At 47.1% G+C, this 23,833-nt stretch overlaps 1 protein-coding gene across 2 annotated transcripts in view; it reads left to right on the forward strand.

Annotated features, from left to right (window-relative positions):
- The window catches only part of Rptor (regulatory associated protein of MTOR complex 1), a 301,243-nt gene that overhangs the window by 33,122 nt on the left and 244,288 nt on the right, over positions 1-23,833 (forward strand). Inside the window, exon 1 of one of the 2 annotated variants that reach the window (XM_057774579.1) lies at positions 15,090-15,109. The exons of the other annotated variant lie outside the window; for it this stretch is intronic. The gene's annotated coding sequence lies outside the window, so the exon portion shown is untranslated. Of the gene's footprint in view, positions 1-15,089; positions 15,110-23,833 lie in introns of those variants that run through there. 2 annotated transcript variants of the gene reach the window in all.

Below are 23,833 nucleotides of genomic sequence, written 5' to 3' on the forward strand. Positions count from 1 at the left end.
TGGAGGTCTAAGGATTAAAGGGATTTGCACAAGGCACAGTGTCCCCCTGAACTCTGCCTAGCTGCCCCTAAAGTGATGGGGTATTCTGGAAAACGGGGAGTCCCTTATTTATGTTCTTTGCCCATTTCTGAACAGAGCAGTGTGATCTTTTTCTTTTAAATTTTATTACATTTTATTTAGTTAAATGTTATTTAGTGTATAGCAGTGGCGCAGGTGTGTGTAGCATGCATGTGTGTAGCGCAGGTGTGTGTAGCATGCATGTGTGTAGCAAGCTGTGAAGGTCGGAGGACAGCTTGTAAGAGTTGGTTTTCAGTTTTCTCCCTTCTATCATATAGACCTTAGGGGTCAAACTCAGGTCACAGAGCTTGGCAGCAAGTCCCTTTTTCCATTGAGCCATCTCACCAGCCCCAAGCTGTGTGATCTTAATACTAGGTGTTCTGTGGACATTAATCTTGGGGTTGAGGGGAAGGACCTTTCAGAGGATGGGTTCTGTCCTAACCTTGACCTCTTCAGCCCTTTGTCATTCCTATGGGTGAGAATTTGTAAGTGTGCTGATCAAGTTCATTGATGACAGAAATTGGAAAGTACAGGAACCGAGTGGGCACGAGCACCATGATTAACATGACTGAAAGTCTGAAGTGGCCGGAGTGCGGTGAAATGGAATGGTGTGTTGTGTTGGCAGTCCTGCGTGTAGTGCAGTGTGCTTCTCAGCCTTCCTAATGCTGCAGCCTTAATTCAGTTCCTCATGTTGTGACCCCAACTATACAATTATTATTGTCGCTACTTCATGACTGTAACTTTGATACTGTTATCAATCGTAATGTAAATATCTGTGTTTTCTGCTGGTCTTAGGCCACCCTTGTGAAAGGGTTCAACCTTCCAAAGGGATTGTGACCCACTGGTTGAGAACCACTGTAGTCTTCCTTCACCTGTTTCCCTCTTCCTCCTCTTTACTCTTGTTGCTTCCTTCTTCCTCTTTCTTTTCCCATCAGTCGTGCATAAACATTAAACAGCGTGGAAAGCGCTGGGGAGCCCTGAGCTGAGTGTGAGCGGCCCGCACAGTGGACAGAGGCCCTGCTGCGCTGAGCTGAGTGTGAGCGGCCCGCACAGTGGACAGAGGCCCTGCTGCTCTTGTCTTGCTTCTTCTGCACCCTGAAGCTGTGGGTGGAGAATCTCAGAACTGGGCCTCTTGAGGCTGTTTCCGAAAGGACTGGAAATGACCCTGCACCAACCGGCAGAGAGCAGGGAGGCTCTGGAAAGAGCTGCTGTTGCTCTCCTAACGTTTAGGATCACACTTGGGGGTGGCTTTTGAGGTTCCTTTGCAGACCCCTCAGTGGGGCGGACTTGGCTGTTGTTAGAGCTTGTCCCAGGAGATAGACTGACGCAGGGCAAACGGATAGCACGTGGAGCGCTGTAGAGGAGACCATAGCTGACCCCTGGCTGCCTGGCTCTTGAATCACCCACACTTTCCTACAAAGCAGGCTGTGTGCCACCACCGCTTACCACGATTGATGAGAGCTTCTCAAGAGGCTCTGCCACCAAATTGTTCCTCCCCTTCCCCCATGCAGTCCCTGGCTCCTTGGAGTTGTTTCTTTCCCATCACTGAGAATTTGGTCTTTGTGGGTCTGGTACCCTCACCTTCTCTGACCTCTGTTTCCTCTCTCCTGGTCACGATCCTTATATGTTTATGATGGCGACAGCAGGTAGATGGGGTAGTTTAAGTCTCTCTCTCTCTCTCTCTCATTTAGAAAATGCATCAAGGCTTTCAGCACATGTTTTCATGGTGCTGCCCCTGCCTGCTGGGTGCAGGTAGGCTAGAAGGAAGCTCTGGGTAGTCTCTTCCAGCAGGCCTCTGTGTCCCCTCGCCTTCAGGGTTCCTCTGTAGAACCGGGTGGTGGCTTTGGAAGATGCCGAGTGCCTTGGCAGAAGGATGCTGTAAAGCAGGGCTGCGTGCTCTCTTGGGATTGTCCCTCCTGGAATGCCTGGGCCCTTTCCTTCCTGGACTTGAGCGAGTAGAGAGCAGGACGTCTGCTTCAGCCATGTGCTACCAAAGAGATGGAGAGGTGCTTCCCAGCTTCTGCGCTTTGCGTAGGATCTGGCTGTAACTGGTGGCATCCTGTGAGATGGAACTGGGCCATGCCTGGTGGGGCCAGGTCCTCTTGGTGTGTTTTATCTTTAGATTTGACCCGAGTGCTGGAGTCCTCCTCAGTCCTGAGGGAATTGGTTAGCATCCTGTTTGTGCTTTAGTGAGGTTTTACTTTTTGTTTGTCTGGAGTTTCCTGAAAGCTACGGAAAACTACTCAGGAGGGCTGTGACCTGTAAACTTTTTTGTTGAATTTTTAAAGTCAGAACTCAGGGGAACTGAAGTAAAAAAGTAAGGAAACAGCCAACTTTAATAGGGTGAGTCCGCACTGGGGAGGCTGGGCTGCCATTCAGGAACCTGTGTGCTCATGGGGGTGGGCAGGGTGAGGAGGCTGGGGGGATGTTACCCTTCTGACAGCCCTTCCTTCAGCGTTCCCAGTGAGCTGTTCCTCACTAGAGGCAGCTGATGGCGGCATTTGGCCTGTCACTGCTCTGTAGTTTTGGAAAATGGATGTCATCATTGTGCTGCTACTTTGATCTAGTATTTATTTAGAAAAAAAAATTTATCCTGAGAAAATGGGAATTATGTTCTGAACTTTGAATTAAATCAAGGCTTTGGTAGCTGGTGAGTCATGAAACTTTATTAAAATAAATGATCTCAGACATGTTGGGTATTTACTGACAAGTTGTTACCAGAGTTCAGACATTGAGAGTGAGCTACATGTCGTTTATATGGATCCATAAAATACCAAGCAGGCGTGAGGCCATGGTGGCTGGATTCTGCATCCTTCTCACTCTGTCCACTCGCCAGGAGCAGGCGTTGAAAGCCGAGGAAGGAAGCAAGACTGATGGTGGAAGAGCGGGTTTCATAGCAGCCGTCCCCCTGCAGCGCCTTAGCTCATTGCTGCTCTTGTACTTTCTGAAGCCCTGGAGCCGTGTGTCTGCCAGGGCTCCTTGGGGCCTCACAAGACAGTGCCCCTGGGTGTTATCCTTGGCAAGGTGCTCCTGTTCTTGGCACTTGGTGTTTTGTTTTTTGAGTGTATATGTATCTTATAACATTACATAGTTTAAGGGCAATTGTTTCTTTTTCCTCCCTCCCTCCCTTCTTCCCTCCCTCCCTTCCTCCCTCCCTTCATCCCTCCCTCTCTCCCTTCCTCCTTCTCTCCCTCTCTTTTCTTTTCTTTTCTTTCTTTCTTTTTTTTTTTTTTTTTTTTTTTGGTTTTTCAAGACAGGGTTTCATCTGTGTTTCCCTGGCTGTCTTGGAACTCTCACTCTGTAGACCAGGCTGGTATTGAACTCACAGAGATCCATCTGTCTCTGCCTTCAGAGTGCTGGGATTAAAGGTGTGTGCCCCCACCACCTTGCTTCAACTGTGTTTCTTACAATGAATTCTACTCAGGGCTGTTTGCATATGAGAGAAATGAGAGATTTTATGTATGATTTTTGGATTGGATTTTAGAGCATTAGAATGACTGTAGGAGAACATCTGGTGAGCAGAGGTTTAAAGTTTGTAGTGTACTCCGGGTGTGTACACGGTTCACTGTCGTCCTCACGCGAGCGTTCCCGCCTGGAGAGACTGTGAACCGATGTTCCGGCATCAATCATGCCGTGCTGCTGTGTGTAGCGTGGCAGTGGCGCTCGGCACTCAGGCAGATGGAGGGCCTGGCGAGGATGTGCACAGCCTGGGAGGGCATAAATCCTCTGTTCCTGGCACGGGTTTAATTGTGTCGTTCGACTGGGAAGCCATACGTTAACTTCTGCTTCACCCAGCCTGGTCTCCCTGCAGATCCAGCTCTACACGGCCTATTTTTCTCCGAAACTGAGCCCGGAAGACAGAAATCCACACGTGACTTGTCACAGACCTCGCTAGATTGAGACCTGCTGAACTGATTGGCTGCCTCTGCCTGTCCAGGGCATCCCTCATCCCTCATGTAGGTGCTGTCACGGTCTCAGGTGGTGCACTGGGCAGCGTTGCCTTCGAGATGTGCTTGTCTAATTTTTCAGCTTACTTTCTGTGTGACTAAATCTCAGCCCCATGTTCCCTTTTCAGAAAGCATTAAGAATGAAGTTTCACTCGGTGTGCACATGGTCCAGGGCGTTGCTTCAGGCTCTGAGCGGGGCCTGCAGGGAAGTTTGCAGGTGAGAGCTGCCCTCTCCCCGGTTCCCTTTCTCCTCCTCTTGCCCTGTTTGTATTTGCATGTTCCTGTCTTAGGACACCTGGGCCTGTTCACAGACTGCAGGCTCCAGTGTCGAAGGGCTGTGCACTCTTTGGGGTCTGCCTGGAATGTGTCTTCTCTTGACATTGATGTCCTCATGCCTCACACCAGATCTTAGTGTAGTGGCAGGCACAGTCGTGTGAAAGTCCCCAGCAGAATGCTGTCCTCCGAAATGTGTGTTAAAAGAAAAGATTAAGTTGTCAGAGACTGCTTCATCTGTTACTAATCTTCATGGATTTAAAATAAGTGTCAGATGTGTGGAGAGATGCACGTAGCAGTACACAGTGAGAGAGGGTTGGGACAGCAGCCGGTGGCCGTGGTCAGGCCATATGCACTGCCTGGTGTGCCTGGTCATTCCTGGCTGTGACTTGGCTTATGTAGCTCTCTCTCCAAGGCCTTAGTTTTCTGACAGTTTTTTTCAATTCTTCTCTAAGTGAGATTGATAGCTTTGCCTCATGTGGAATTTTATTTATTTTTTGTGTTTGGGTGTTTAGTCTGCCTGTATGTCTGTACCACATCTGGAGGCCAGTAGGGGGCATTGGATCACTGGGACTGGAGTTACAGATGGTTATAAGTGGTGTTAGTAATTGAACCTGGGTCCTTTGAAAGAGCAGCCGGTACTCTTAACTGCTGAGACATCTTTCTTGCCCCTGCTGTGGGTCCCTATCCTGTACCATGGAGACCACAAGCAGAAGCCGCACGGTCCTTTGTCCCACAGTGCTGGACGTTTGCAGGTGTCAGTAATACTGATAGGAACATTTTATGACCTTTGCTGAGGGTGTTTGGGTACTGGAGTCTCCAGCATGCAGGGTTTGGTTTTAAAAGGTAAAGGCTGCTTGACTTACTCTGCCTCCGCCTGCAGGTTGTTTTTGTGGTTCTGGGCACCTGTTCAAGCAGCACTCTACTATTACTGCGGTCATCCATGTGAGTAGGTTTCCTGTTGTGGTTTTACATTTTTTCTTTTCAATGTATTCTTTTATGGGCCATGATGTTTGTGTATGTACACTGGAGTGATTGAGGCACTCTGATAAATGCCTGTTATTCAAAGACACTTAAAATCTCTCTTGTGGACTGGGATGCAGCTCGGTAGAATGCTTGCCTACTGTGTGGAAGGCTCCAGGTTTAAACAAACATTGTACAACAACAGCACAAACCCAGCAAAACACCGGCGTTTTCTCAGTGTCTCCAGAGGCGGGACATTCCCACCGCTGCCAGCGCATCTCCTAACTCGCTCCGTTGTGTTGTTGCCCACCAGTGTCGCACCAGCCCCTGTGGGCCGCTGCAGATTCTGACTGTTTACATGCCTCGCTAAAGTGAGGTCGTGGTGTTTACCTTCCTGTGCTCGCCTTACTCATTGAGCATGATGCCCTGCAGATTGCTGTGTTCTCGCACCTTGATTTCCTTTTTGTGGCTCTGCCATACCTGGTGTTTGTCCAGATCACATTTCCTTTGCCTGTTTGCCCGCTGTTGGGCACTTAGGTCACTTCCATCTCCAGGCTGCTGAAAAATGCTGAGTGAGCATGGGAGTGCCTGACTCAGTCACAGGGACTTGGTGACAGCAGTGGGAGATGCTGGGTATCCCCGCTATTGACTGTAATGATCTGAATGCCCTCCTACAAGCTGTCTGGCTATTGGCTAGTGCTGTCTGGCTGCAGCCATCCAGGAGCCACCCTTTCCTGGTGAGTAGAGGAGTTCTGCTGTGTCCTTTCTCTCTGTGGGTGTGAGAGCTTAGTCTTCTCAGGGTCTCCTTTGATAACAGAAACAAGCTCTGCTGCCACGGATCTGTATACTTAGGTTTGGGGGCTCATGCGTTTGCTAAGCTCTCTTCCCACCATGAGTCAGAATTTTGTTCTATGTCTCTTACTCCTTGATAGTTGCTTTTATTGACAGGGTCTTTGGCCCTGGCTGGCTGACTGGCTGAGTTGGACTAGCTGTGTAGATCAGGCTGACTAGGACCTACAGAGATCCACTGCTTCTGTCTCCCAAATGCCAGGGAGCTTCATAGTTTTGCTGCTTACATTTAGCCCCTGACAGTGGCTAAGAGCATTGCCTGCTCTTCCAAAGGTCCTGAGTTCAATTCCCAGCAACCACATGGTGGCTCACATTTAGCCCCTGAATCAGGGTGACAGTGGTCTCAGTGAGCCCAGGCCATCCTTTTTTTGTGTGTGACTTCCTTGTCACTCTCAGAGGTGTTCACCAGCTTGGAGGATGAATTACAGAGACAGGCTGTGGTTAGTAACTGTAGTCTTTGCCTGTGGGTGAGGCCAAGGCCAGCTTCGTTTGTGCCCGAGCAGATCCATGTGTCTTGCAGGGCCGTCTGTAGCGCCAGCCTGGCTTGGCTGTGTACTGAGTACATCTGTTTGCTGAGAGATGGTTCAGGTGGAGACTTCACCTCTTCACATTTGCAAGTTTTTTTAATTTTTCTTGTAGAGGCCCTTCATATCTTCTACTAGACAATTCCTAGAAATTTTTCCTCTTTTGTTTGTTTTGTAGATTAGGAATACAGTGTTTGTCTACATATTTGTTTGGATTTCTGGAGACAGGCGCAGTGTTCTGCAGATAATGGCAGTTTTCTCCCGTCACTTGACACCCCCCCTCCCTTCTTTTCCTTTTCTTTCCTGCGAGTCTCTGTCAAACTCCCCCAATAGTGTTGCAGAATGAGGCCTCCAGAACTGCTTCTCCTCTGGCGGGGAAAGTGATCACTGTTTACTCTTTCCCTTTTTGCCTTAGGGTCTTTCCAGCCCAGGCTGGCCTTGAGCTCGAGGTGGTCCTCTGCCTCAGCCTCCCGTGGGCAGGGATGACTGTGCACATCACAGGTTCAGTTTTTACTATTGTATAAGACTTTCTACTAGGTATTTCTGGACTGTCTTCATCAGATTACAGAAGCCCTCCTTTCTTGCTGCAAGAGCTGTGTGATTGGGTTTGAGCTCTGTGGTTGTGCCCTTCACCCTCGCTGATGCAGTGCAGTGCGTGCAGAGCTCAGCAGCGTGTGTGCAGGCCACAGGGCACGCTGTTCTTAATCATGGGCCTGGCCTGCGCTTAACCTGGCCCTTGGCAAAGGTTCTGCCGCACTACTAAAAGTTAGCTTCCTCCCTTCCAGAATCTCTCTTGCGTAGCAGCCCAGGTCCACCTTTTGACAGTTTATTGTGTTTTAATAACAAGGCTGTGCTACTCTAGAACTGGGAGCTCGGAGAATTTTTTTTTTCTGTTTCTTCTGTCTTTAGACTTTCAGCAACATTTGTAGAACTTGCCATGTGGGTCTTGAGGTTTTTTCCTGTGGAATGATTTTTTTTTTAATAATTATGATTTGATTTTAAATGGCTATGGGAGGTTTCATGTCTGCTATGCCTTCTTGAGTCAGTTTTGGTTATGTTTCTCTAGAAATTTGTCCTTTTGAAGTATTAGCTAAAAAAGTTAGCGGCTATAGCTGTTCAGTATATTTTTAAAAATCTGTATTCTTTTGGAGCTTTAATTTATTTTGGTGTACGTGAGACAGGCTGTTATGTATCCATACACACCTGCTCGGAACTTGATGATCAGTCTGCCGAGAGAGAAGGCTGGGGGATTGTGAGCATGGAGAGGGAATCAGTAGAGAGACTTCTAGAGAGTCTTGGCCAGGGAACCATGGGGACTTTGGCCTTTCTGTGTGTCTCCTTCTGCTTGGCCAGTTTCTGGTCTTGATTGCCTTCTTCAGGTTTGGTTTCACTCATTCTCAGCCGTGGTCTCCTCTTGTGCTGTGAAGATAGCTGTCCATTCACTGCCAGGGCCAGGCAGCTTCCTGTTGTCCTACCGGGTTTTCTTTATCTCCTTATCTCAGACCTTGAGGCCTAGAAGGCTGCGCAGCTGTAGCCTTGAGCAGCCTAACAGTTGAGTGAGTGAGCTTGGACTCAGCTTTGCATCGCGAGTCAGGGAGCAGGGTGGGTTTAGGCAGTGGTACCACAACTGCTTTATGGTTCACAGGGGAGTGGGGTGTGCACCCCAAGGCCTCCGTAGTGGCACAAGGACAGTGCTGAAGGTATGCTTTGAGAGGGCAAGGATTCTGAAACCTTGTGTCTTCCTTGTGAATTTGTTGGCTCCCAGTGCCTGGAGTCCCTTTGATCTGTAGCTGGTGACAGTGATGAATATTTGACATTGTCGTGATCTCCGTCAGCCTTGGGTGATCCTTGCAACGCAGTGACTTCCTGGTGACCTGTGCAGTCTGTTAGCAATATGCGAGCAGCAGATAGAGATGCGCCACAGGTTTGAAAGGTGACTCTGGAGAGTGTCAGCCTGCTGAGGCTTTTGTAAGGTCAGCAAGTACCACCTCCATGTTCAAACATGGGGACTTTTCTCTGTAACTTGAGCAGAAATAGCAGACTGTGCCAAGCAGGGACAGATTGACTACAGAAGCAAAGACAGAATGCCCGTTAAGCCAGGTCTTGAAGAAATTTGCAGAAAATGAGAAACAATCATTCTTAACACAAAAAGTTTTTATTTGGCAAAATTTATTTTTTTGAAAAAAATGTCATTTATTTTCACAATAGACTGTTAGTAATTTGAAATGACTTAGTGAAAGTGAAAAAATATTCATTTTAATTTCTACAATGGTGAATGCTGGTAGCAGTAATTTGTAGAAGGTTTTAGGGGCCTGTATAGCTTTTTAAAATAAAAATTACTATTTTTATTTTATTGCTGGGTCTGGAGAGATGGCTCAGCGGTTAAGAGCACTGACCTCTTCCGGAGGTCCTGAGTTCAATTCCCAGCGGTCACATAATGGCTCACAACCATCTGTAATGAGATCTGGTTGGCATCCTCTTCTGGTGTATGTCTACATAATAAAGAAATCTTTTTTTAAAAAAACAAACAAACAAAAAACAAAAGAGCACTGGCTGCTCTTCCAGAGGTCCCTGGTTCAATTCCCAGCACCCACATGGCAGTTCACAACTGTCTCTAACTCCGGTTCCAGAGGACCCGGCATCCTCACGCAGATGCACATGCAGGTGAAACACCAGTGCACATCAAAGAAAATAAATAAAAAGGAGTCATTGAAAATTGAAGAAGAAAAAGACCTTAAAAAAAGACATGCCATGCAGGTAGGTCAATGTGGTCACCCAGACACTTGCCCAGACACTCAGCCTGCGCATCAGTGAGCTCCAGGGCAGCTAGAGCAGCTGCTCCGAAGCTGTGGGGCTTTGTTTGAACCTTCATCTTACGCACTTATCATCACAGAAAACAGAACTGTGACAGCTAAAGCTAGAACAACGTTAGTTTATATCTTCTGCTACAGCTCATGTGTTCCCTGTATTCTGTCCCTCCGCCTCACCCAGCTCAGCCTTGCTTGTTCTTACCCACAGACACATTTATTTACTTTCATACACTGTAGGTAGATGCCACAAGAGTGAGCACGTGTGTTTTCTTTCTGAGATTGTATGACCTCATTTAATATTATTCATCTATTATTTTCCCTGCTAATTTTGTGATTTGTTTTAAAGAGCTGAATAGTATCCATTTTATATATGTTCCAGATTGTCTTTATTTGTCAGTTGATAGACAGTTAGGTTGGTTCCATTTCCTTGCTATAGTGAATAGCAATAAACATGGGGCACAGATATATGTCTGTGGTAGGTAGGGCCTGTGGAGTTCTGGGTATATGCCCAGGAGTGAAATAGCAGGGTCATATGGTAGTATTTTGTAATTGTTTTGAGGAATCTCCAACCTGATTTCCGTAGTGGTTGTATTAATTTTTACCCCACCACCCTCTCCTCTGTTTTTGACTCTTTGATGAGAACTGTACTGACCAAGGTGTTGATCTCAATGTTGAATACTTTAAAATCATTTTTTTTTCACTTGTGTTTCCTTGTTTGAGCTGTCTGTTCAGTTCTGTACAATTGTTAAGAGCATAAGGGGTTGTTTAAGACCAGAAAGTTGCTGAGAAATTCTGGTTCATGCAAGAGATGATGGTGCCTGGTAGTTGGTTTTATAGGGGCTCTCTTTTTGGTTGGATATTGGCATTTTTGGCCAGCAGAGGCAGACTTGTTTCTGTGTCGTGTTGGTGGTTGCTGATGATTGAGGAGGTGTTTGTTTTGTAGAACTTTGTGCTTTCCTGAGGCAAATCTGGTCCATTGCAATGTCTCCCTTTTTCCTAAGATCAGAAATCTTAGAAACCTGGGATGCTGAGGGAAGAGATTGTCTGAGGATGGTGCACAGTGAACTGAAAATTGAAGATTTTAATTAAAAATATCTATCACACACTGGCTCTTCCCCTGGTTTCTGAAGGTGGCGGCTCTAATAAACTGGCTGCACCGAGTTCCATGGTAACTCTGGTTGGGGGTGGGATCTCCCCTGAAGCATGCGGACACAGCCCCGTGCAGTAGCTCTCACTGTTACAGCCACCCCCTTGCTGAAGTTTTGGCTTATGCAGCATATTTCAAAAGTCAGGCACTTGTGAGAACCTTCAGGAAGTGCTCAGGCAATGCCTTGGCTGCTGTGTGTGCCTAAGGGGGCACAGGGAAAGAGAAGAAGGGGGAGAGGGGCCAGGCAGGGAAAAGGGGCAGCAGGGCCAGGATGATGGAGGACACGGCCAGGACGATGGAGGACACGGCCAGCACACACATCGGCAGCCTTCTCGTCTTTTCAGCTGCTCTAACTGAATGGCCTGTCTTGCTGCCTGGGTGTGAGAGGTGTCCAGGAACACAGAGAAGCATACTCCAACCTTAATTTTTGTTTTCTTTTACCTTCATAGGACCTATCAATCTCCCATTCTCAAATTGTTGTCTTGAGGTAGGCAAGGATTCAGTGTTTCTGCTGGTGCATTGGTTGAGATGCTGATGGATGTTCTGACTGTGTAAAAGAAAAAACCTTCTTACACCCCCATGTTTAGTTTTACTAAATAGAAATAAAGTCAAAGCCAAACAGATAGAAAGCCAAGCCTTTAGAAAACCCGAGGAAGAGAGAGGATCCCAAGTTTGTGCTCGCTTTGGGTTACACAGAGAGCTTGTCTCAGGGAAAGTCTAGCATTTCAGGACGGTCAAGGGCGGTGCCCTAGTCCTTTCACGCTTCTTTGACTGGATGTGAGAACCCACGTGTGTCCCTTTGAGACAGTGAACAGTCTCTAAAGGAGCGGCAGGACAGATGGCTATCTAGACTCCAGTGCTAGGTTGCTGGACTGTTGCTAAGAGGAGTGCAGAAGCTGGTGGGTAGTTAGCGCTGCTTTGGCATGTCGGCATTTCTAACTCAGATGCGCTGTGGCCCGACTCTGGGGCTCCAGTGCTCAGGGCCTCACAAAGGCAGCTCTCCTAGGTCTTGGTGTGGGACGATCAGCAGACCCATCTGACCTGCTTTGTCTTCACTTCTTCACCGTGGGCCAGCAGCAGTTGGGGCACAGTGTTTGGGGGTTGCCTTGTTGGGGGCTTTGTGAGCTATAACTCCGACATTGCTCTTTTGGATTTAAGTTTCAGCCGGATGGTGTGGCTGTCACTCTTGTTTTCCCTGAAGCTGAGGACTGGGAAGTGCAGTGAAGCAGCCTGCACTGGGGTGACTGTGGGCTTTGCTTATGTCTCCTGCCACGTCCTCGTTCTTCTACCTAGCTGGGCCGGCAGGTCATCAGCATCTGCCAGTGTGAAGATGGGAAGAGAAGCACATTTATCTTACTGGTTACACCGGTTTACGCTAATTACAGTATTTTGTCTTGAATTTTCTCTCTACTCTTTCTACCTCGGTACCACGAAGCTCCATCTTTTTTTTTCTTCTTCAGATATTTGCTTTCGTGTCTGAGCCTTAGAATTGGGGCACAGGCTGGGAGGGATGTGTCTGGGGTGGGGCCGTGGGAAGGGGCCTTCAGTGCTAAAGAGGAGGATGCCCAGGCCTACATTCTACCACTTCTCGGTCATCCATGTGTTTCTCTTTCTTCACAGTTGTGTTGGTTGTTAGGAGCTCCCATTTTAAACTCATCTTAGAGGGACCTCCAGCATTTTAATCTTGATAACACTGATACAATTGTCTCATTTAAATGGACTTAAATGGAGGTTGGTATGAGAATTTGGGAGTTCAGCTGGACTTGGTCCCCTTGCACAGTTTCACTAAAAGTGAAATATAATTCAGTCTTAAAAGATGAAGGTGCTTGTATTTTAGAGCTGTTGTCTTTAGGCCCAGAGACTTTTGTCCTCCTGGCTCTTTGGGAGGCAGTGTAAAGGGCCACGTTACACTGAGCAATCCTTATCCTGAGCTGGTTTTGTTTGGCTTTGTATTTGGTTGGTTTGACACTGGAGGGAATTTTCAAGAAAGTGAAAACATAGCTCAGACCAAGTGTAAGATGAATACACTCAGAACAAATGAGCAGAAAAGTACCAAGCATCCCGTGACCTGACACCGACCCTGTGTGGACAGTAAAGCCCCAGGCCTTGGCAAGGAGAGAAATGAGGAGGCTGAGTCTTGCTAAGAGGAGGGAAACATCAGTCACAGCGTTTGGAAGGAAATGGGATGATGAGAAGGTCAGAGGGTGGAGATGGGATTGGGTGCCATGGTGGAAAGTCAGAGCCTAAACAAGGTTGCCTTTGGGAACCCTACAGTTGGAAGCAGTGATTATTTGGAGCTGGTAAAAGCCGCTTCCTAGATTCGTCTATGTGTAGCATGTGGCAGTAGATATTATTAATCAAAGAAAGCCAGGTGACGTAATCAAGTTCGATAGCGCTATTTGATATAGGGGACCGGAAAGAGGAGTAAAGCTTAGTGTACTCTAAGAGGCATTTCAAAAGACACAGAGGCCTTCTCTTCACGATGAACTGTAAGGGAGCCCAAGATAAGCACTTGTGCATACCCCCACCTGTCTCTCTGTGGTGGATTATTAGACCTTGAATATGCTAGTCAGATAATTTACCAATAAGTCACAGTCCCAGTCCTTAGTTTTCTGAGGCAGGGCCTCACTGTGTAGCTTAGGCTGGTCTCAAACTTGCTATGTAGCTTGGGGTGGTATGCTCTTGATGTTCTTTTTTTTTTTTTTTTAAATATTTATTTATTATGTATACAATATTCTGTCTGTGTGTATGCCTGCTGGCCAGAAGAGGGCACCAGACCCCTTTACAGATGGTTATGAGCCACCATGTGGTTGCTGGGAATTGAACTCAGGACCTTTGGAAGAGCAGGCAATGCTCTTAACCTCTGAGCCATCTCTCCAGCCCTACTCTTGATGTTCTTGCCCCAGTGTTCTAAGTACTGACATCAAGGCATGCTCTGCTATGACATCATAGGCGTGCTCTGCTATGACATCATAGGCGTGCTCTGCTATGGCACCATAGGCGTGCTCTGCTATGACATCATAGGCGTGCTCCGCTATGGCACCATAGGCGTGCTCTGCTATGACATCATAGGCGTGCTCCGCTATGGCATCATAGGCATGTTTCACTATGGCATCATAGGTGTGCTCTGCTATGAAATCATAGATGTGCTCTGCTATTCTTGGCTTGCGCTACTCTACAGATTTTTATTTGGGATGTGTGTGTGGTGTGTGTGTCAGAGGACATTCTTTATGTTGATCTTCAGGTGTCACCCATATTTTATCTATGTGTATTCATTCATTCATTCATTCATTCATTCTTTATTAGCTGGAATATATTACTGACATGGGACTGAGACTCGGCTCCACACCTCAGCTCCCTTGTGCTGGGTACAGACACTCCACCTGCCTGGCTTTTCTGTGGGTTCTGCTGAGTGAACTCCTGGTTGTACAGCACTTTCCTGACTGATCATCTCCTTAGCCCTTGAGCTTCTTTTGATGCTGTGTTCTTTCATTGCTTCGTACTTGCAGACAACAAGGGAATTAAGACTAGAAGGTCACACAGCTTATCGGAGTGAGAATCCTCAATAACATTCTCGTTTGAAGGAGCGTTGCTGCTCTGTGAGAGGCGCTGGCACGCTCTGTGTTCCTGGAGGTCCTTTACATTTCAGCTTTGTGGTCACGCACACTTGTTCAGCAGCTGTGTTTGATCAGTCACGGACAATGAGTCTGGTAGTTTGTGGATCTGCACATAATGTCTCATTCACCTCACAGGCTGGGAAGAGCTTTCCGGTGTGGCCCCAAGGATCAGTAAGGTGTGGGGGAACATGAGTGCTAGGGACCCCTGGATGGGGAACATAAACCAGTAGCTACTGCTGCCTTGGGAGGCATTTTTGTCAGCCGCAGGAAGCCTAGAACTGTGTGCACTGCACAGCTCAGCAGCAGGGCGATGCTTGTCCATCTGCGTGCAGGAGTTTGCTGCTCTGCACTGTAGGTGGAGCCTGCTCTGCTCTCTCTGGTGGCACTGGGCTCCTGCACCAGACATGCTGCTGGTTTGCTGCATCCAGAAGCTTCCATTTCTGTACTTGGGTCTCCTTCACTGTACCTGCTTTTGTGGAAATGGCTGAAGTGGTGACCTCCTTGAGCTGATGACTGTCCTGAGTAGTTGCTCTGTACCCACTCCTTCCCACACTTAGGCGTTGGGTTTCTCTGATATGTGAGGAATGTAGGAACCGTAGGGGCGGCTAATTGTGCTGCCTCTCTCGTCACATTTGCTGCATTTTATTATTTTGTATTTTTCTAAAGACAGCATCTACTGTAGCCAATCTGTGCTTGTTATGCCGAGGATGAGCTTGAATTCCTGACATTGCTGGGATGACGTGTGTGCCATCATTCCCGGTGCTGGGTATTGACCCCAGGGTCTCTTACATACTAGCCTAGCCAAGTGTTCTTCCAGCTCAGCTGCATCCCCAGCTCTACGCCATGTGTTATCATCATGAAATCATTTCATTCCACAAGAATAGTTTCACTTTTATCCAGACCATCTGACCTGTGGGCTTTGGTGAGTAAAATTGAAAATAATTTAAAATCTAATTTGTCTTTTTGTCAAGCAAAGAGAAACCTATCAAGGAAGTATTAAAGTGGCTAAGGAACGTCTGTACAGCCATGGGTTTCCCAGAGAGGTGTAGCGGCAGGTATGGTTTGTAACCAAGCATTAGCGTGAGCTAAACGGGAAGCGGTAATTGCTAGGGTTGATGCCTCTGTTGAGGAGTTAAAGGAACGATGGGGAGAAAGTTGATTATTGTTTGTTGTACAGTGGTGGTGCTGGACCTCCCGCCCCTGTATTCCTGACTTGATGATCCACTGACGACACAGGGGGCTCAGCAGGGCTCAGGGTGCGTGGTTACTGCACTGGGAGGATACGGGGTAAAGCCAGCCGGGGAGCAGGTGTGTGTTGTGGGGCCTGCACAAGCCCAGCGGAGTCACCCTTGATGGCACAGCTTCCCCAGCCATAAGGTGGACAACACATAGGAAGTGGTATTGCCCTAAAAGGCTCCTTAGAGACTTAACTGGGTGCTTGTCATGGGTATACCTCTGCCTGGCATGCACCATAACTCCCGGCTCCAGAAGGCAGGCAAGGGTGTCCACATTGTTTCTAGATGGGGCCTGGTGAGCTGACTTTACAGAGCACCTGTAAGCGGGAGTTCATAGACGCCTCCTTGGGCAGCTGCTCGTCTGCCTTGTCCTTTGGGTCGCTGTCTCACTCTAAGACACGGAGGGTAAAGGAATTAGAGGCTTAAACAAGTGAGTGTGAGCCTGTGTGTCACCCCATCAGACAGTTACATTAACTCACGGATGTGTGGTAAGTCGTGTTCACTAAGAGAAGAAGCGGACATATTGGGTCAGAAAAGACTTATTTCTTTAGAAAGGTAATGGGGCTGGAACTGAACTTTCCGAGCTTGCATTCCGTGCAGACATTAAACGCTGGCTGAGAGTTGCTTTAGTGAGAGCACCATTGAATTGTAATTAAATATTAAGAACCTATAAAATATATTTGCATTAAAAAGTGGTTAAAGTAATTTTCTCAGTCTTCATAAATTTAGATAATAGTCATTAAAGAAAATAATGAGCTAGTCTTTGGGTGGAAGAGGCAAAGATGCAGAAAATTGCCCCAGGAGCTAAGTTGCTAATGACAGCGTTCCCTGTGATTCTAGAATAAAATCCTGTAGGATTGGACACATTCTTCATGCCTGACTGTGTGCTACCCGCTGCAACAGATATGTCATCATTGGGCCGGGGCAGTTAGCAGGTGTGCTAAGATGGCTCTTTGGGAGTTCCTGCCACTCTCAGCCAAGGTTCCCAGTCTGCCCCTGTGATGGCCCACTCATGGGTGTGTCCTAAGCAAAACACCAGCCACGTGGGTGGCCTTTGAAAGCAGTCTTTTCAATATTAACCAGACTTGTGATCATTTTGCCTCACTCTCCCCAGTGCTGGTAATATAGTCTACCACACCTGGCCCAGTGGCTTTAAAAAAAGCGTTTGCGTGAAGTATTGCTGGTCCTGGGTAATACAGTCTGTGGTCTTGTAGTTCCGTCCATGTTTTGCTGATGCTGTCAGATGTTCTGGAGCTGGGGGTTGACAAGCAGGTGGAGTCACTAATCAAGCTTCAGTTTTCAGCTTGCAAATAGTAAAGACCAACCCCTTCTCTAATTTAAATTAAACCCTTAATTTAAGATGGTTAGAGAGGCATATACAGTTAATGGATAGTAGAAACCCGTGTATCTTTCCCCCAGTTTCCTCAGCTTAAGAAACCACTGAGGCAGCCGTGTGTGGTGGCACACAGCTGTTCTATCAGCACTGAGAGTCTGAGCTATACAGCGAGACCTGTCTTAAACCAAAACCTTAAGCCAGAAGCTGTTTTCTAGCGCCCCAGCCCGGATGACATGGCCTCTCCTTTCTCCTCGCTTCACTGCATGGCCTCTCCTTTCTCCTCGCTCTCAGCGTCTGGCAGTCATCGAGTCCTTTGTCTCTGCAGTCCTGTCGTTTCAAGAGTGCTGTGTAGACAGTCACACGTACCTCATGTTTCAAGAGTGCTGTGTACCCAGTCACACGTACCTCACGTTTCAAGAGTGCTGTGTACACAGTCACACGTACCTCACGTTTCAAGAGTGCTGTGTAGACAGTCACACGTACCTCACGTTTCAAGAGTGCTGTGTACACAGTCACACGTACCTTACGTTTTGCTGTTGGTCTTTTTTACCCCAGAATTTCCCAGAGATTCATCCTCACTGTCTGTTATTTGTCCCTGTTTATTGGCAAGTCTTGTCTGTGGTGTGGATGGGTCGCCGTTGTGTAAGCACGTGTTCACTCGACGGCATCGGGCGGGGTCTCTTATGAATAAAGCTGCTGTGGATGCTTATATAGTCTTTTCTCTGAACGTGAGTGTTCATTTCTCTGTGTTAAATGCTCAGAAGTGCAGTAGCCTGGCCTGCTGGTGCATGTTAGGGCATGGTTCCCAGGAACCACCACCCTGTCTTCCAGGGCCGCTGCATGTTTGCATATAGGCTCTCAGCACACAGAGCTGTGTGTGTGGACTGTAGCTGCTGCTTTATACTCTGTGTCCAGGACGCTCAAGCACTTGAGCATGTGTGTGTGCACGCTCTTGTGTGTGTGTGTGTGCCTGCACTTTGTCAATCCTTGAGTTCACATTAGAAAACTCTTCCTGTCCTGTGAGGCGAATGAGGTCTTGTGTGTTTCTAGGGAATAGTGAGGCAGGCCCTGTGTGTGCTGCTCACTTGAGCTTTTCTCTTGGAAACCACCTGTTTGGATTTTGTTCTTTTTTTTTTTTAATGGATTTTGTCTTCTGCCTTTTCTTTTTCTTCTTTTTTTTTTTTAAAACAATGGATCATAATAAATTGTTGATATATACAATGTGCTTTACCCTATGTCTTGATCTCTCAGTGCAGTCCATTTTGTCATGATTTTCTTTCATGTACTACTTATAGTACATTTTCAGTCCCCTTCCCCTGGAAATTTCCCCATTGTTTTAGATCTTGAGGTCATGAAGCTGTTGTGAAGAATCTGAAGTCCATTCTCACGGTGGGATCTTGGGTTGTTTTGCTTTGCTTTTCATCTTGTCCGCCCGGGATTTGACGCACTTTTATCTCTGGTGCCCGTTCTCGTGTGCTCTTCTTAACATTTGCAGCTGCTAGAGTAGGGTGTGCAGAAGCATCACTTCCTTTCTGGCCTGCAAAGTGGGTGTCACTCAGCCTGAGATATGGGCGTAGTGCTGCATGCCCCACCTAGCCCAGGACACTGGAGACGAGAGTCACAGTCTCTGGAGAGTGGGTTTTATGTGTAATTTGTTTGGGGTTTGTATGTCTGTTTCTACTCAGGGACGTTATCTCTGCTCACCAGCACACGAGTGCCGTAGAGTCCAGGGCAGGTTACATAGTGTGTCAACTTTTCTGTAGAACAGTGGTTCTCAACCTGTGGGTCATGACCCCTTGGGTTGAATGACCTTTTCATAGGGGTCACATATCAGATATCCTGCATATCAGATATTTACACTACCATTCATAACAGTAGTAAAATTACAGTTATGAAGTAGCAATGACAATCATTTTATGGTTGGGAGTCACCACAGCATGAGGAACTGTGTTAAAAGGTCGCGCAGCATTATGAAGGCTGAGAACCGCTGCTTTAGAAGAATGGATCTAGGGCAGGTGACCGGGCTTGGTTCAGGGCTCAGGAAGCAGGGAAGCAGATGGTGCAGTGAGGCTTGTTTTTGTTTGGGGATTATCAGCAGGTACCTGAGTGAGGAGAAGCCACTCAAGGAAGCCTCGGCATGTAAGCCAGTGTCTGTGTGGATGTGTTTTCAAGAGGTCTTCTAGTTCTGGTGCTGTAGTAAAAACACCTTGACCAAAGCAACTTACCTTAGCTTACTCCTCTGTATTTCAGCCAATCAGGAAGAAGGCAGAAAGGCAGGAATCAAAGAGCAGAGAAAATAGACACATCTTTGCTTGCTTGCATCTGGCTTTCTCATCTTACATAGTTCAGGACCTTCCCGAGAAGGGAATGGTACTGCCTACCATGGGTTGGGTCTTTCTACATCAATTAATAATCAGGACAGTCCTCCATAGGCCAACTTGATCTAAACAGTTTCTCAAATCATGTTCTCCCTCTTCTTAGGTGATTCTTCTAGGCTGTGGGAAGTTGAGAAGTAAAAACTAACCATCATAGGTGTTTTATATGTAAGGAAGGTGATTAAGCTTTTGCTTCTTTTAAAGAGATGTTATATGCTATTACCAATAACAGACTTTTAAAAACAAAATTAAAACCGATACCTTAAAACTGATGTTTGCCAAGTAACAAACATAGCTAACTGTTTAAAGCCAATTCCATTGCTGCACCTGCCCCATTCCAAGAGGGCATCTTCCAGCAGGACTTCACCTGCCTGGGTCAGTGGGAGGGTCCCAGGCTTGGCGTGGACCTAGAGGGTGAGGTTTCCGGCTGAGGACTTAAGGGTTGAGTTGCTTCCCCCTTTTGCTTACTGACTTTCCTCTTCATTTTTGTTCTTCCTCCTCTCCCTTCTTCCTTTTCCTTTCCCTCTCAACCTATTTTTACCTCCTTTGTCACAGTCTGCTGAGTAAAATGTGAAGCATTGGCTTCTGTTTCCTGAGTGTGTAGCAGAAGCTTGATCCACACCATGCTGACAGGAAATCCTGTGTGACTTACCCACAAGCCGTGAAGCCTTCCCAGTGTCCACAGCTCACTAAAGAGGGCAAGTCTGGTGTTGTGGGAAGGAGGGACTTGTGTATGTGTTCACCCCAAACAATGCTCAGAAGGCAGGCTGTGGGCTGCTCTGTTGGGACAGAGCAGTGGCCACCCTGAAGAAGGGCCAGCAGCTAGTCTTCACTGTTTCAGAAACCCTGCCTTGTTTGTGTTGAAATGTTTTTGAAAGAAAGATAACCAATATAGATATATATCTCTAGATATGGGGTTGCAGAGACACCTCAGTCAGTAAAGTGTTTGTGGACCTGAGCTTGATTATAGCACCCATGTATAAAGTTGCTTGTAGTGATATATGTTATTATAATTCCAGAACTGGGTAGGCAGATCCCTGGGGCTTGCTGGCCAGCCAGTCTTGTCTTATTGGTGAGCTATAGGTCAAGAAAGGACACGTAAGGTTATCCTCTGGCCTCTAAATGCATGTGTGCATATTCATTTGCGCACACAAACACATTCTCACGTGGACCCACACACGGACACACACAAATACATTCACATGTACACCTCACACCCTCATGAATACACACATATTTCTAGATGCTTTTGAGACACTTTTTTTTAATTGACTGTATCAGGAAAGATTGATTTCTTTCTTTCTAGAGCCAGGGTCTTGTGTGGCCTTAGCACCTGCCATAGCAGTCTTCTTCCTGCCTCAGCCTGTCGAGTGCTCGGATCACAAGTGTGCACCACCATGCTTGGTAGTAAGCTCCTTTATGAATTCACATGCCTGGTAGTAAACTCCTTTATGAATTCACATGCCTGGTAGTAAACTCCTTTATGAATTCGCTTTTGTGGATCCTTCCTCGGCCCTTATGGTGCTGTTCTTGTGCTCTGTTTGCACATGGGCATGGCAGAGGTGCGGATCAAATAAGGCCTTCCAGTTTGTGTACCACATGATCACTTTGAGATGTGAGAATAAAAAGCAGTGACCATGTTGAGAATAAATGCACAGGAATGAGCAGGCTGTGTATCTTGTCGTTCAAGTCTTCCAGTCTTTGTAACATCCAACCAAGTATGTACTTCCCTGCATTTGTTAAATTCGGGGCCACAGACCTAATCATGTGCCATGGTTTGCTGTCAGCTTGGCTTAGTGGGCCATAATCCCCAAAGGATATTCATGTGTGCTATCAGCTTTATCTCCAGGACTTTGGGAGAAATTGAACTGTTGCTGTTTTCTATTTCCTGTTTATAATCCTTCCCACCTTTGGCTCCATACTGTGGCAATTTCTCATTTGGAATTGCCTTTGAGTAACTCAGGCATGGGGTGGTGTTCTGACATTGTTTTACTAAGGTGAGATTCACTAAGCCATTGGTTTTATGTGGGTGGCAAAATCCACTCCTGGGAGGCTATACCGAAAGGGTTGTGCACAGTGACAGTGCCTGGCTCCTCAAGCCTTAGGAAGAATCTTAGAAGCTGCGGCTCCTGGAGAGCCAGTGAATATTGACTCCCTGTTCAGTGTCCTGGTGCTCTGAGTTTAGAGCCTGATTCCTAACCCACATTGGGAGGGGAGGGATCCAGTCACATGCGACAGTCCACTAGGGAAGCCCAGCCATGGAGAGGAAGCTTAACTAGCCAGGAACTGCAGCTCACTGCCTCAACTTGGTTTCTTTCTCCTCCCCTCCCTTCCCCTCCCTTTCCTTCCCTCCTTCGTCTGTATATCTAGGGTTTTTCTGTGTAACAGTCCTGACTGTCTTGGAACTCACTCTGTAGACCAGGCTGGCCTCAAACTCACAGAGATCTGCCTCTTCTGTCTCCTGAGTGCTGGGATTAAAGGTATGCGCCACTACTGCCCGGCCCCAACTTGTTTTCTGATGAATGTCTTGAGTTCCTAATATGATGATGTCACCTCTGTTGTTATTTGATATTTTTGTTTGGAAGCTTCATCCCAGAAGACACTGCTCTGCCTGGGACTGTCTCTATGGGGAACTCCCCGATGGCTGCCCCTGAGGCTTCTCTAATTGATTTCTGTTGGATGCTTTGAGCACCTGGTTTGGCAATGTTTCTCCTCTTTCTCTCCCTCTCTCGCTCTTAGCCTGTTATATACTTACCAGATCCACTCAGTAAACCCAAAGTATGGCCGTCCTGCCGCGAGCGCTCCGCACTGACCTCTAAAACATCTGTTCTGCCTTGATTATGGAAACCACTCTTTTGCAGTCTGGGTGCTGGTACCTTGGAGTCCCTTCATAAATCTTGTTGGCCCAGCCAGGGTGTGGTTCTGGAAGCAGCCTCCTTGGCCACCTGAGATTCGTGTTGTTTTTCTGAATATACCGTGGATGGCATAATACTGGATTATGAAGTGGGGAGGGAAACATCTTGAGTGAATGATTGACTCTAAGGATAGTGTTGCTAATTCTAATGTATTAGTCGTCTTAAAGCTGTGGATGAGCAAGCAGCCTGACAGAAAAGGAGCCAGCCCTGTGAGGGGAACTCTCACAGGGCTGACATTCTCGGGTGAGGCCCCACCTCTAACGGCACAGCAAATACGAATCAAGCCTTCAGTCAACAAACAAGCTATTTTCTGTGTCTTCCCAGCAGTAAAACTTGTGTGTATATACATGCACACTTGTGAAGGAAGCCTTTGGCTCCAGTGGTAAATCATTTTTACATCCCTCTTTAGAAGTGACGTGCTTATAGTTGGAAACTGGACAGCAGGTTTCCTGAAGGGCCAAGTAAAAAGCAGAAAAAGGGGTCCTGTCCTCCACCTTTCCTTCCAAACGGCCTGTGAGATCTTGTGCTTTTAATATTACATTGATGTGTGTGTGAATTAAGAGGGGCATTCTTTAGTAGGTTTAAATAATTATAATCTCTAGAATAAACTGACTTATAGTTTTTTAAAACTTATTTTGTATACAGTTCTTTATTTTGACTTTTAGAAAACAAATATAGTAAGGTTTTCTTATGTTGGAAGCAAACTCAGTCGGTAGTCTCTTGGGTGTTGTGCGTGGGAAGGGCCCAGGTGTGCCTTTGAGGCAGCAACTGAGCTTGCCCCTGGCTAACTTTGATGCTGCGAATTTCCCTTTTGCCTTTTCTATTTAGCTAGAAATAGACTTTAAAATCAGTGTAATTTGAACAGAATTTGGCCTTTGAAGAAAAGCACACTTAAAATTAAGTTTGGATTCTGGCTCTGAGTAATAAACCAAGCTTATAAATTCCAGTATCCTTCTCTTTGTTTCCTATTCCCATTGAAGGAGCAGAAGGATTTGGAAACAAACAAATAACCAGGGTCTCCCAAGCCCCTGCTGCGCTCCTGCTGTGGGAGGAGACTCAGGTGGACAAGCTTGCTCGGGGTTGTTGCTTGCCTCTCTTTCCTGTCTGGATGGGAGTGGGGGCAGCCTGGCTTCTCCTTCCCCATTCCTTCTCCTCCTCTTTGTTGTGCGTTCTAGTTTCTGACTTCCTTTATAAATTATGCATCCGTGTCGCCTCATCCCAGCTCAGGTTTCTCGACGTTCCAAATCCTAATGAAGACTCTTGGGAGTGGGTGGTTCTGTCCTCAGACAGGTGGGTGAACAGTGTTTTGTGACACTGGTGTTGACCTCAGGCTGGCTTTTGGTGTCTCTTCACACCCTCAGCTGCTGATGCAGGAGCTTCACTCAGTGCAGACCTAGACCACACAGGTCAGGAGTGGTCAGTCATCTAGAGTTAGGCGTGGTAGCCTGTGAAGTTCCAGTCAAGCTGGCGGAGCAGCTGTTCACCCACGCCTACACACAGTGGAGGGCTTTGGTGGAGCAGCTAAGAAGGAAAACCTCAGCAAAGCCCTTGAAATACTGTCTGCATTCTTTGAATGGTAGCAGACATCAGTATGCTCCAGATACCACGGTGATGCTCCCTTGTGCACATACGTTTTGTGTAGTAGGGAGCTGCGGGCCTCTTCCCACAGCCCGGCTCATGGTTGCCTGGCTAGCTTATGCCCCAAAATAACGACACACAAACTCTTTTCTTTTAAACACTGCTTGGCCCATTTCTGTTCATGTATGTAGCACCCCAAGGTGCGCT

Source organism: Chionomys nivalis, chromosome 7, assembly GCF_950005125.1.
Source record: "Chionomys nivalis chromosome 7, mChiNiv1.1, whole genome shotgun sequence".
Classification (NCBI taxonomy): domain Eukaryota; kingdom Metazoa; phylum Chordata; class Mammalia; order Rodentia; family Cricetidae; genus Chionomys; species Chionomys nivalis.